This window comes from Macrobrachium nipponense, chromosome 45 (assembly GCF_015104395.2).
Source record: "Macrobrachium nipponense isolate FS-2020 chromosome 45, ASM1510439v2, whole genome shotgun sequence".
Classification (NCBI taxonomy): domain Eukaryota; kingdom Metazoa; phylum Arthropoda; class Malacostraca; order Decapoda; family Palaemonidae; genus Macrobrachium; species Macrobrachium nipponense.
Window position 1 is genome coordinate 19958121 of NC_061105.1, and position 15000 is coordinate 19973120.

Consider the following 15000-nt stretch of genomic DNA (forward strand, 5'->3'; position numbering starts at 1 on the left):
CTGTTTATTTACATTAGCTTTTATCCCGATGCTGTTGGAATGTGATGCTGAAAAGTTTAGATATGGCGATACGGTTAAATATTCACGTTGCCTGGAACTGGAATGACTAGTTTGAAACATCAGTTTATTCGTTGCCCGATGCTTATCTATTTGAATGTATAGTGCGTGTCTACAGCAAGCAAGTTTGGCACCCTCATTCCGGCGTCAGGTCCAGACTGTGAGGGTCAGAATAAGGAAAGAAAGGAACGAAAAGATGGAGCTTAGTCCGGGAGGAGCTGATAAACCTTTCCTCGGTAAGACCGAAGATTTCAAATCTGTAAAAGCGGAAATTGCAGGAAATGGGTTATTGAGGGAACCTAGTACCGCATCATAAAGAATATGAGGTCATTTGCATTTATCAGGTTTTTAAACCTGGTTAATTTTTAAAATGTGTAAAATTTCTTTTGAATTCCTTTCTTATTTTTCTCCAGAAAATCTTGTATTTGTTTTTAGGATGTCCACAATGTTTTAAAATTACAGTCCGACAGATAGAACCGCCTTTCCCTGAACCCACACATCGACTGAGATGCATTTCAGTGAGAAGGAAAATAACATTTTCCACTTGTTGGGTAAAAGTAGCCGATGTCTGGTGTTTGTGCCATGAAGCAAATTCCAAAGTACTTCGAGGAAAAAAAAAAAAAAAGAACTTGTTGCCAACTGGCCTCTAGGCGTAAAGAATTCCTGTCAGTTTGTTGAGTCCTTGCGAATCTACTTTCCTTAATGGTCTGAAGGATTCCAATCACCAAGCCATTCCTACAGAGCTCCCTCATGCCATGAGCTATAATCCTGTCAGTCCTTCTCGTAGTATACACAAATTCCTTGACTTTTTTTATTGAAAAACTTTGTGTGAATGATAAGGGAAAGGGGGACGTATCCCAGATGTAATTGCCCATAGCTGCTTCCTTCAGAGCTTCGATGATCAGTTCAGATTCCGTAAAAAGTGTGATGTATTAATCACAAGAAAATAGTTCTGAGAAGAGGAGGTACAAATTACATACACATATATACACACCCCATGAAGGAAGTACTAGGGAAAGACGTCTTCACCCGGCAATAGATTTTTTTTAGCGACTGGAGTTCGTCGCGAAACGTCGGCATAAAATAAACTCTTACCGGATGAGGATGCCTTTCCCTACTACTTCCTTCATGGAGTGTACTTTGGTTCCCAACTCCGGCCATTATGTATGTGTATGCATTATACATACATATACATATATGTGTGTGTGTATATATATATATATATATATATATATATATATATATATATATATATATATATATATATATATATATATATAAACATACAGCAGGGTCCACAAAACACATCAAATAGGCCAAAGTTTATTCACATAATACATTTCGCACATGTTCTGTGCCTCTTCAGTCTGTAGAAATAACATGAGAATTGTTAAAATTCACAAAAAATAATTTTAGAAATAAGTTTAAGAGAAAAAAAATATATTTACAAAAATTAATATAACTTAAAAGGATTACAGTAAAAAAAAGACCCAGTGTTCGCCAAACTACTCAAAGGAGAAGGTGAAGAACGAATGACCAAGATTTGACACCAACCTACGACTTCAGTTATGCGAGATAAAGAGGAGAAGCGGAAACGTTAGAGTTCAAAGAAGGAACAGAATTCTTATCCCACAATGCCCTCTTAACTAATTGAATACTTCTCGCTTTTTTTCGATTAGCTTGTCGCTACGAATTCTTAAGGTCCAAATGCAAGGAATATGAAGAAATCATGATGTCCCGTAGCGGGAGACGAACTCGCGATACCATAATCACGACGAGGTCACTTGGGTGACCTGACCATTAGAAGGTTAAAAGTCTATTGCCTCACTTACCTATACCTGCCGTTTTAAGATATAGTTATTAGAGCTGGAATAGACCCATCCTCACCATTTTAGCCAATTGGATAATCGTTTTTGGATTGCTTTCTTTGCTGAGATATATATGTAGTATTTATTGCTCATTTTTACCAGATATGTAATTGTAAAAGACACAATGCCACAAGCATATCCAAAAAGAAAAAAAGAAAAAGGCGAAGAATTTGAGCATTGTGGCTGTTGCAATTACATATGTATTTGGTAGAAATGACCAGTAGATTAAATATATATTTCAACCAAAAAAGTAATAAAAAAAAAAAGATTGCCCACATGGCTGGGTCTATTCCAGCTCTAATAAATATATCTGAAAACGACAGGTATATGTATGTACGAGAGGCAATAGACTTTTTTCCTTCTCGTAGTCAGGTCGGCAACGTAACCTCGTCGTGATTATGGTATAGCGGGTTCGTTTCCCGCCACGAGACAACTTAATCTTTCATATTTCTTGCACGTGGATCTTAAGGCTTTGTGGTGACAAGCTTATCAAAAAAAAGCGCGAAGAATTTGTGAAGTTAAGAGGCATTGTAGCTATTACAATTATATATATATATATATATATATATATATATATATATATATATATATATATATGTATACCTGTGTGTGTGAAGTATACTATGTATGTGTGCTTGCGTCACACACACACACACACACACCTATATACATAATATATATTCATCGCGTGTAAAGCTGTTAAGATTGCAAAGGGATATTTTTGTAATCTAACTACTTTATTTCCTAATTATATTACTTTTCATTTTCCATCTATGTAAAATGAATTCACTGTCCGAGTAAACGACGAGATGGAGGTCAAAAGAGTGGAGATAAGAATTCTGCCTGGCTAAAATATTAAATACGAAAATCTCAGCCGTCTAATTTCACCTGGTCTCTGGTACCCCTCAGCTCCTTACTTGGGATCTTCAATATTGAAGTAAAGAAAAGAGAAAGTTGCTTAGAGAGGAAGGTCTGAGAGGAAAAAGGGAACTAGAGAAACTTCAAGGATGATGATGGTCGCGCTTTGCAAAGGTTAGAAAAGGACGAAGGAGAACAACAACGACACAGAGAAGAAGAAGAAGAGTTACTCCGTGGGAGTAAACAAAGAACAGAAGTTCTGGACAAAGTTTGGTGATTTCGATGTTAAAAAGGGATGAACTTGAGCGATATTCGAGTGAAAAAGAATGAGAGATAGGAGGAGGAGGAGGAGGAGGAGGAGAGGAGAAAGAAAAGCGATTGAAAAGCGAGATCAGAATAAAAATAAACCCGGCCTTTTTAAGGAAGAAAACAAAGTTTTGTGGGAGATTTATGACCTGGATGAGTCGGTCTTACTTATATTGAAATGCCGAACTGCAATATGAATTAGAAATAGCGCGTTACGCCTATGAGTTTTCTGTACAACGAAGCATATAGGTAGACGGAGTCCCAATGTGTGGATCGAGGTCAGGGACCTTATGTCGGTAGGGCGGAAATGCTCGAGTAACTTATGAAAAGTCGTTTTTTTAATTTGCATGCTTGTGAATAGTTTCAAACTGAAGCGTACTACTTCTAATGGTTACAAGGCCTTGCTATTTGGTTAGCGATGGCGATAAGAGGCATATTGCAATAAATTGTCAGCCCTAGTAACATAAGTTGTTAGCGGCGTGGTTGTGGTTGTCGTGTTGTTACACTCTCCTTGTTGTTGTTGTTTTTAATAAAAGGGCATTGATTATGAAAGCAACAATTTTGAAGATCAAAAGTAAAAGGAAAGAATTTTTTTTTAAAGTAATATAGTCCCCGGGGGTTGGCGGGGTGTGATGGGGGTGGGGGGGAGGGGGTTAGGTGCCGTCAGTGCCTTGAGGTGCAATGTAGGCGTTATCTAAGGTTCTTTGCAACGTCACTTTGGCCACTAACTGCAACCCTTTTCATTCCGTTTACTGTACCTCCGTCCATACTCTCTTCCATCTTAACTGTCCACCCTCTCTTAACAATTGATTCATAGTGAGGGTTTCCTCTTGTAATACCTTTCAAACCTTTTACTGTCAGTTTCCGTTTCAGCCCTGAATGGACCTAGTTGCTCCAGTGCTTGGCATCTATGCCTAGAAATCTATATAAATTAAATCGAGTAATATCTAGGCAACTTGGAGTAGGAGGGGGTTAGTTTTACAGTACTACGACGTAAAAATCAGACGCGTTTATCTTATTTATCTTGATTTAAGTAAACGTTACAGGGCTAAGAAGCCACAGTCATTTCGTAGTCCTGAAACATTTAGGTTGAACGTTTTACTTTTAGCTTTCGAACACCTATGGTTTGAAGGGCTGGTGGTCCTTGGGAGATGCTTGGGATCTTTCCTAGAAAGAGACCCTAAGGGTTTGCGGGGGTCGTTCGTTATCTAGGACTTATATATCTTAGGGGGCCATTATCTTTGATATTTACAGTCTGTTATGTTTTTATGGTCATCCCCAACGGGCTTCTACGGAACAAGCCGCAGAGGTGGATACATACCTGGTTAAAATCCGTGGGGATTTCCTGCTCTGCCAACAAGTAATCTGAGGAATTTATTTAAAGATCCGTAATCGCTGGAAGCGTTTTTCATGTAGAAATGAGTGTACTTATCCTCTACCCGATGGAGGAGCGTCTGTGTTCGGAACCTCACACTGTGTGCATGTTCATTGCATAGAATATGAATGACATCGCCTCCAGAGGACCTGACTCCAAGAGGAGAAGACGGTTATTCATCACGAAATTGAATCGCTCTTCTGATGTCTCTTCAACCACCAAAACTACGAGGATTCATTTTGTGCCTCTTGGACTAGAAAATAAAAGCTCAGGGAATGGCATGAGGGGGAAATAGAAAACGAGAACCTCAGGGATACGACCTGAGATGGGATACTATTACATTCTGGAACAGAGAGTTAGAGAATGGAGAATAAGAGTCGGAGAAGCGGCATTAACATCCTGGTTTAGTAAACGAGAACTTCGCATGAGAGGGGAAACGAATACCTACTTTATACGAACCCTCTGCTAGGATATTTTGAAGGAATAAAAAGTAAATATTAACGTTCTGTTCATCAACGCTACCATTTAATTTTTTTGTGTATTTGAGATTTGAGCCCAGGGAACGAAAAAAGGAAAAGTAGACAACGAAAAAAAAAGAAGAGTCTTGAGTGAGTAAATATATTTTTTTTCGAGAAAGGTGTTTTTTTTTTCGTCTTATTTCTAATGGAGGAGAGATTTAGCGGTTCTCGTATTCTCGCATTGCCCCACATTATAGATGCTTCTCTTAAACGTACATTTGAGCATATTTATTGTTGAATATATATTTATGGCAGTTATATATCACTGTCTTATTTTTATTGAGGCATTATTTACCTGTAATAATAAGACATCCAAAAATGGTATACAATGGATATCTCCGTTGGCCGCGAGTTCGATTCTCGGGCATTCCACCGAGGGGTTAGAGATGTGTATTTCTGGTGATAGAAGTTCACTCTCAACGTGGTTCGGAAGTCACGTAAAGCCGTTGGTCCCGTTGCTGAATAACCACTGGGTCCATGAAACGTAAAAACACCATAAAAACAAACAAACAAAACAAAGAATGGATGTCTTAGTTATTAGAAATAACACCAATTTACTTTTGTTTCAAAGCCCATATGAAACCCGCGAATAACTTGTCACTTATTCATTTTTACTCTAATCATGCCAAATAAATTAAGATGTCAACATTTTCCAGTATATATCTCGGAGTTCTGAGAATTTGTAGTCCTGAATTTTTAGAAGATGAGTTTATAGTCATTGATAACATAGGAGATTCATTATTGATAATATAAGAGATTCATTATGTTACCTTCCATATTTTTGAAACTTCGTAAAAATGAAGCAAAAAAAAAAAAAACTATTACAATCCAACCAGTATTAACAAAGAATTTAAGAATATTCTGTGTGTACCATTTCATCATAATTTCCTTCCTGCTGTACCCATTTTAAAAACTATTCTTAGCTTTGTGACTAAGGTGTGTGTGGGGGCGGACGTGTTGAAGGTCTCTCTCGTGTTTCTTTACAGAAAAGAAGGGTTTTTCGCCCTTGGTGATTATACCTCTTATAGTAAGCAATGTGTTAATAGTGTCTCCACGTAATACACGGCGTGTAAGCCGGAGAGTGTTGTGCAATTGCAGATATACTAATATCCTTTCTGCTCCAATCAGTGCCTTAGAAATCTTTCAAATCACAGCTACTCGAGGCCTATTGGTCCTGGGAAATGGGTAAAGGAATGCAGTGTATGTGTTCGTGCTTGGCCCTTCCTTTACCACAAAAATGCTATCCGACCAACCTCCAACCGTCATGCAAGTGACCCTGGCACCTACCGGTACCTGTACCCCACACACAAGCTCCGTACTCGCGAGCAACTGTCTTTATTTTGTACAATACCATCCGAACCGTTCTACGCCGATGACCCTTACAATCTGCCTCCGAAGGGGCCTGCTGACCTAAGCCTATCTGTGGTGTACTACAAAGCAGAAAATGCCTTCCAAACAGCAAAATCCCAATCAGTAATAATTGGGACACAAATGATAAATTCTCAAGAATCTGGAGCATGATCAAAAGACTACATGAATCCCCGGGCAGTCTTAATTTAAAACTGAGGAAACAAATAATCTCGAATTCAATTCTCGGGCATTCCATTGAGGAGTTAGAGATGTGTATTCCTGGTGATAGAAGTTCACTCTCGACGTGGTTCGGAAGTCATGTAAAGCCGTTGGTCCCGTTGCTAAATAACCACTGGTTCCATGCAACGTAAAAACACCATACAAACAAACAAACAAAACAAATAATCTTGCATGGATCTGTGATGCAATCAAAGGTGTGCAGGAATCGCTAGACAAACCGCACAGATAGCCATAAGACTCTTTTGAAGCCTGGCGTGATGGTATGCAGATGAGAAGATCGGCGCGCCTGTTGAGCATGCGCTCGGAAGCTGGCTTCTGCCCGCAGCCCAGCAGCCAATCATAAAGCAGCTCCCCATTCACTAGCCAATGAAAAGGGAGCAGCACGAAGCCTCTAACCCCCCCCCCCCCCCCCCCCCCGCTGCACCGCCACAATAAAAGCATCGGGACTCACCCTCTCCTTTCAGTCCTTCACCCACCTCTGCCCAAGAGGATGTCTGAGGTTTTTCAGACGAAACGTCGAATCTCCACAAAAAGAATAGTAAAGAATAGAATTTAATAAAAATTCTACCTGCAATAAACTCTACGGGATATACTAAAAAATTTGACTACCCCCACTGGAATTTTTTACCAATAAATAATCCAATCGGCTTTGACTATTACATAATTGAGATATTTCAACCTTCGGTGCGTTGCTCACCAGTTTAAGCAACGATGAGAAAACAATAATTAGAAAAATAGAGAAGATCTTTTATAAAATTAATGCAGCTGAGGCAGGAATCACTTTTAATCAAACATGTTTAAAAAAAAAATACACACACACACACACACACACATATATATATATATATATATATATATATATATATATATATATATATATATATATATATATATATATATATATCACACTGCTCACGATGATACAAAATTATTATCCCCACTTGTCATTAAAATGTTTTGCAAACTTCAAATCTAAATCTACCTTATATTATAAAACTAACGACATAATCATATACAAGAGAAGAGACGAACCCTTCTACCAAGTCCATCTTAATTACTCGCACCTGTTCAGGTCGCCAGAAACTACATTTTCCATATTAATCCCTTCACGATATCCCTGGGAAGGGATTAGAAGGATTTGATGAGGGATTAAATTAGATAGACTTTATCCACATCCCTGAATACGAATTGCATACGGTAGGGTTCTCTGTCACATCCACTGTATTATTATTATTATAAGCGCAATTTGAATGTCACACAGGAGACCGTCCTCCCCACCACCCTCAGGAGAGCAGCAGACAACTCCCTACCTGAGGGCGATCGAAGTACCTGTAACTAGGCTGTCACCCAGAGGACGATCTAGCAACACGGCCTTCGAGAAGACCTCCACTATTATTATTATTATTATTATTATTATTATTATTATTATTATTATTATTATTATTATTATTATTGTATGCTGGAGGTAATCCCTCTTTTAAACATGTTTGATTAAAAGTGATTGCTGCCTCAGCTGCAGTAATTTAATAAAGGTTCTTCTCTATTTTTCTAATTATTGTTTTCTCATTGTTGCTTAAACTAGTGAGCAACGCACCGAAGGATGACATATCTCAATTATGTAATAGTCAAAGCCGATTGGATTTTTCATTGGTAAAAAATTCCAGTGGGGGTAGTCAAATTTTCGGGTATATCCCGTAGAGTTTATTGCAGGTAGAATTTAAATGTATGCCGTACCACGGCATACATTTCATTTTTCGTTTGAATTCAATTCATGGGGAATCATTGAGTTGTTCTTTCCTTCGAGTTATTCAATTAGTAATCTTTTAAAAAAAGAAAAAAAATTAACTCCCCTCTCATTTGTTACTAAATAATATATTTCCTCCCTTTTGTCATTTGTTACAAGTTTTCACCACTTCCTTTTTATCTCGATGCTAGATTAATATAGTATCAATCAATCAATCAATCAATCCTTTTATCTTCTTTAACTTGCGAAGATGCATAGGATACATACGTCCATTTGTATATATGTACGTTGTATTTGCATATATATATATATATAATATATATATATATATATATATATATATGTATATATATAGATATATATTTATAATATAATATGATAATATCATATTATATATATATATATATTTAATATATATATTATATATATATAATATATTATATTATATATAATTATTTCTATGCAAATACAACGTACATATATACAAATGGACGTATGTATACTATGCATCTTCGCAAGTTAAAGAAGATAAAAGGATGTGGTGAAACTGGTAACAAATGACAAAGGGAGGAAACATATTATTTAGCAACAAATGAGAAGGGTAGTGAATTTTTTTTTATTAAAAGATTACTAATTGAATAACTCCAAGGAAAGAACAACTAATGAATCCCCATGAATAGAATTCAAACGCAAATGAAATGTATGCCGTGGTACTGGGGTCAAAGGCTTATTCCAATACATCAATATAATAACATAGTAGAATAACAGTACCGAATTGCTACTTATTCCCTTCGCTGTGGCTGCACTCTTTCGTCACGTGTTCCTGACACCCATTTATGGATGAATAGAAAGTGGCCGGAGGCCGCGTCGTTGCTTTGTGTTCAGATTTCTATCTACTTCGATGATGGCTGAATGAATGTTCTGTTCATGTTGGCGCTTGCAGGAGTCGGTGTCCAACCCTATATTTTATTTGCATGTTGAGGTGGTTTCCGAGGTTGGTGTCTGGTCTTCGTCTACGGAGAAATATATAAGTAAATAAAAAATATTAGTACCCTTCCTTGACCGACCACAACCATGTGTATATTAACACTGTCACGCCATCTGTACGACGTCAAGACTACTTCAGGCCGCATTTATTGTCCACAGCCTGTGCCGGAGATCAAGTTTTGAGGTTTGAAATGATACGTTGGAAGAACGAAGTTAGACCTTAGTAGCTGTTATAGAACTGTAAGTGATTATTGCACAGTAATAAACGCGCGGTATCAGCGGGGCCAGGGTTGGGTTCAATTCATTTTCATCAATTCAAATAAATTCTAATTCAACGAAAATTGTGAATTTATCAAATCCAATTGAATTCCAAATAATTTAAGAAAATGTTCAATTCCAATTCAATTCAAATCTTGAGGGTTTCAATTCCAATTCATTTACAATCATTATATGTGTCGCAAAATCTCCAGTGACTAGCTCACTAGATCGTGCTGGATCTTATCGGCTGAGAGACCTACCTGATGGGAAAGCTCCCAGCCCGTGCACAAGGACAATTGAATTAATTATGAATGACTATGATTTTACAATTTTATTTAAAAATATAGATCCTACTCTCATGTCTACTATCATAATTGAGCATACACATGGAAAGAAGGGGCCTTATCGCCCTTACGACAGCACAAAAAGCATCACGTGGCCACGCTAACCCTCTAGAACAATCAAATGATTTACTAACTCACAGAAAAAGGGATTCAAACTTAATATTAAACTGCATCACTATCACAGAAACCAATCCTTAAAACCTTGCGCCAACGATGGCTAGGATATACTCTGATAACTACTCGAATACATATCACTCACAATTGCCTTATGGAAACAAAGATATCAAGCCTCAGCCGGAGCATACCATTGAACGTCTGTTTCCCCTTCACATCGATTCTGTAGAAGGAAGGACGCTACGAGGAGCGGGGCTGAGGGAGGCGGCTTGTGCTCTCGTGAGCTAGTCATTTTTCTTATCTCTTAAAATCACAACAAGAATTTACTTCCTTTTGATGAATTAAAACCTAAACAAATTGATAAACATAATTATTCCAAAGTCTTCAAAAACTGTGAATCAGTAATTCCTACGAGGATAATGCATGCTGAACAAGAACCGTCACTTCCCTATCGTCATTTGAGTACGTGGAGTTTTTTATCTAAGGCCGAGGCAGATTTCAGTCGTGGAAAAATAATGCACTAATTTTGTTAAGGACAATATGATTGATATTTCTTATGAGGGGCGAAACTTAAATTTTACTCAAATCGGATAAGCTCCCCATATCTGTATTCAAACATCAACATTCGTCATCCACAAAAAATTATATAACTTTGTAGTAAACATAATGCTCAAATGTTCAATAAAAAAAATTGGCTTCTCAAAATTTTTCTCAGAACGATGTTATCCCGTATTATATAGGCCTATCTTATCAACTCGGGTATTCCAAACTGTCAGTGGTAAAAAAAAAATCTACAAAATCTCATACAACTTTGTATTAAACGTAAAATTCATATTTTTTATACCCAACAAGTTGGCATCTTGTAATAAACAATTCCATTTTTTTAATAAACAAAAATATTGTCAAGTACAATAACTCCTGTCAGTTTGCCTGAATGAGATGGCGTGTGACAGGTCAAGGTTGTGATCATATGAATATGGTTGTTAAACACTATAGTAGCTGACAGGATAGGGCAAGTAAGTCGGGACACGCCTAAATCTGCACTGTGTATGACTCGGAACAGTAAAGTTGGAAAATTCAAAAAATTTTAATCACACAACAGCCTTTGTTTTGATAATAGCCTATGATTTGTATGTTCTGTTCTTTATAGCCTAATTCTATCTGTATAAAGATATACCTATTCATGATGGAAAAGTCGAATTCCTGTGAGTTTACCTGAATGAAATGGTGTGTAACAGGTCCAGCTTATGATTATTTGAATATGGCTGCCAAACACCATAGTAGCTGACAGGATAGGGCAAGGATGACAGGACAAGACTTGGTCTGTACTGTGGGTACAGGACCAGTGCGGGTATGACTCAAATCAGTAGAGTTGGAAAACTCTGATAGTTTTTATAATAGCCCATAATTCATATCTTCTATTCTTTATAGCCTAATCCTTTCTATAAAGATATATCTATTCATAACCCGTCATGTTCAATAATGTGAGGTTTAATTCCTGTTATTTGGCCTTAATGAGATGGTGAGTAAAGGTCCAGCTTATAACACATTAATTGTTATACATACAAGGGTGTATCGATTAATACATATCAATTCGTAGCATTTTAGCATCAATTCATATAAATTCACCGCATTTTAACATCAATTCATGTCAATTTATCTCAATTTTTCGACAATGCCAATTCAGATCCAAATAATTTGCTATCAATTCCATATCAATTCCAATAATTTCAACATTTCTTTTTTTCCAATTCACTTCCAATTCACACAGTTTCAACATCAATTCCAATTAAATTCATATTTGACCTCAACCCTGAGATTCAGCGTACATTTAAGTATTGATTTATTTTCAAGACCGTTTTTTCCGTGATGAGTATTGGCATCACTGTGGCAAACCACTAATCTTTCCCCCTCCCCAAGAATAGCCCTACCAAAAAATGTCTGCATGCCACATGTAAATACACGACAGTCAAATTTTACTGACATATGAATTTCTCTTTTAAGATGATGGTCAGAAGACTTCTTAATAAATTGCTAATAAATTAACAGACACTTGACCAGACACTCGCGAAGAGAATGCGTGAAATAATACGCTGCTTAACGGTTTTAGAATGAGTCAATACGTTGAAGTCGAAAATCTCTCTCTTCTCTCTCTCTCTCTCTCTCTCTCTCTCTCTCTCTCTCTCTCTCTCTCTCTCTCTCTATCTCTCTCTCTCTCTCTTACAGACCCCACAACTACCGTCGCTTAAAAAGCCTTTATTGTACTTCTAGAATTGTTGCCAGTCAAGCAAACATCAGTCTTCTTTGAACGCAGGGAAGAGAGAGAGATGGAAGCACCAACTCTTCATTAAAGAAACCCGCAGTGAATTCCAGTGTAGTTCGCTGGGGAAGAACGGCGAAGAGGCCCTACTTAATTAGTGGAGGCTACCGATTTACGAAAAAAAAAGTGGCTTTACACTGCAAACGGTTCTTCTCGGACGAGTAATCCCGGATATGAAGGTGGGAAAGGAGAAAGAAAGAAAGATTACTTCTTGCGCTGCAAGATCGCAATGAAAATGGGAACAGGCAAAGAAAATGGCAGGCCGGTAATCAAGTGACAAAAAAGTCACACTAATTTATGGTGGTCGGTAATAAAGTCACAGAAAAAAGTTGAGTTTGTCAAGGAAGAAAGTCACAATTCATTTAAGTATCATTAACAAAGTAGTAAAACAAAAAAATATAGTAAATCTGTTATTAACTGGCAATACATCAGCATTAAAAACACCACATGTATGTAATGCCATGCTATTATGTAAGCCGTTTTCTATCTGTATATATATGCAGTCAATAAAATATTGACTTGCTGTACTGAAGATATTGAACAAAACGGGATTTTTTCCACATATGTAACGCCATATGTAAATTGGCGTTTTCATTATATTCGAGTCATGTATTACCAGATAACTGATTTGAAGTATTTTTTTTATTAAGTCGATTATTTATGGTACATATATAAATTGTCACTTTTTTCCCTGACTTTCGTCTTTTACTTGGATTCATAAAAATGGCACCTGTAAGAGGAATTTTTTTGCATTTGTTGTATAAAAGTGAAGCTCTGCAAAAGTTTACATAATGTGGTGTTACCTACTAAAAGACCTGTGTGTGTGTGTGTGTGTGGGTGTGTGTGGTGTGTGTGTGTTTTGGCATTACGAGTTCATTCTCACATACTTTCTCCGTCAAAAGGATATCTTTGGCAATAAGAGAGACAGTCGTGACTGCCATTTTCACTAGTTATTCCGCAAACCTAGAATGTTTCTGACTGCCTAAGTTCAAGTATCTTTTCAGTCACTTGACATTTTATAATATCATAACAGTAATATATTGACCAAGTATTGTACCATTTTATAAGCAAAATTTGGAATAGTCCTTTTAATATTTAATGAATTTATTAAGATTTCATAAACCCTTTTTTTCTGAAATTTACTTGAATAACTACGACCGTAACTCTTTGGTATTGCTGTTATTATGTCCCATTAGAAACATATTTTGAAAATATGAGATAGAAAAAAGGCTAACTGGCAACTCCACGCTGAACCGAGACAATCCCCCATAGGTCTCCATCGTCCTTACAAATCCCCGTTCCTTAATGACCCAAAGGACCCCCATCACTAACTCAATCCCCAAGAGCTCCCTCATGCCCTGACCTAAAATCCCATTAATTCCTCTCCCACCTTCCCCAAAATCCTTCCCCTGTCCCGGGGACCAGCTCTTGCGAATATTGGGAAACTTTGTATGAATGATGATGGACACAGGGACTTCTATAAGGGGGTAATTATTGCTCTCTCTCTCTCTCTCTCTCTCTCTCTCTCGCATTCTCGATCGATCCTCTCATCTCTCTCTCTATCTCTTATCTATATTATCCATATCATACATACAACTACATATATATATATATACATATATATATATAATATATATATATATATATATATATATATATATATATATATATATATTATATATACACACACACACACACACACACATATATATAGTATATATATATATATATATATATATATATATATATATATATATATATATATATAATATATATATACTATATATGGTTACTGGCACATTTATACATTCCCATTAAGATACACAATCCATTCACTTCCATAGAGGGAGAGTTGGCTCAACACTCCAATATTCAAAATTCCGGTTCCATGAACTGTCTTCTACTTCGAAAAATCTGCATAGTACACTCATTTACCTCTCTTGCTTCACATAACATATGACTTAACAGGTTACTTCCTTTCTTATTCATTGCATTAATTCCTGTATATTTACGTGAGCAATTGTTTCAACTCTTCCCCTACTCACAATAACACTCAATAATCCCTCCTCATGATTTCCAATTATTCTTCTAGTCTTCCTCCTGCTCACATTCAATTCTTTAAACACTTTCACTAGTTTCCAAAGCTTTTCTTCACCATCGTCCGTCAACTCAGTATTATCTGTAAACATCACCACTTATTCTTCACATTTTCTCATTCCACAGATTATGATCTTTCTTTAATTTCTTGCCTAACTTCATCCATTGAGATCTGAAATAATTCTGGTGACACAGCATACACCTGCCTTGTAGATCCATTACTGCAATAAAGTAGTCCCTCTCCCAGCAATATAATCTGAACAAGGTCCCTCTTCCTAAACACTAAAATAATCGATGCAAATTACAATGTCTTCATTAAGTCCTCAACACCCTTCACATTTTATTAGTCATTTTTATTATGAGCTTTATCTCGCTGGTCTCGAACCTACCACGGAACGGTCTCATACTGGACTTTAGCTACTCTTCTCCTTTGAATCTCCATCATTTGTCTTACTTCCCGAAACTATCCTACTGTACACCTCGTGTACTAGTTAGACAGAATCAGAGGTAATGTTTTATACAGTGTCCTTTCCTCAGATGCAGCTTCATAAATCAACCTTCAGG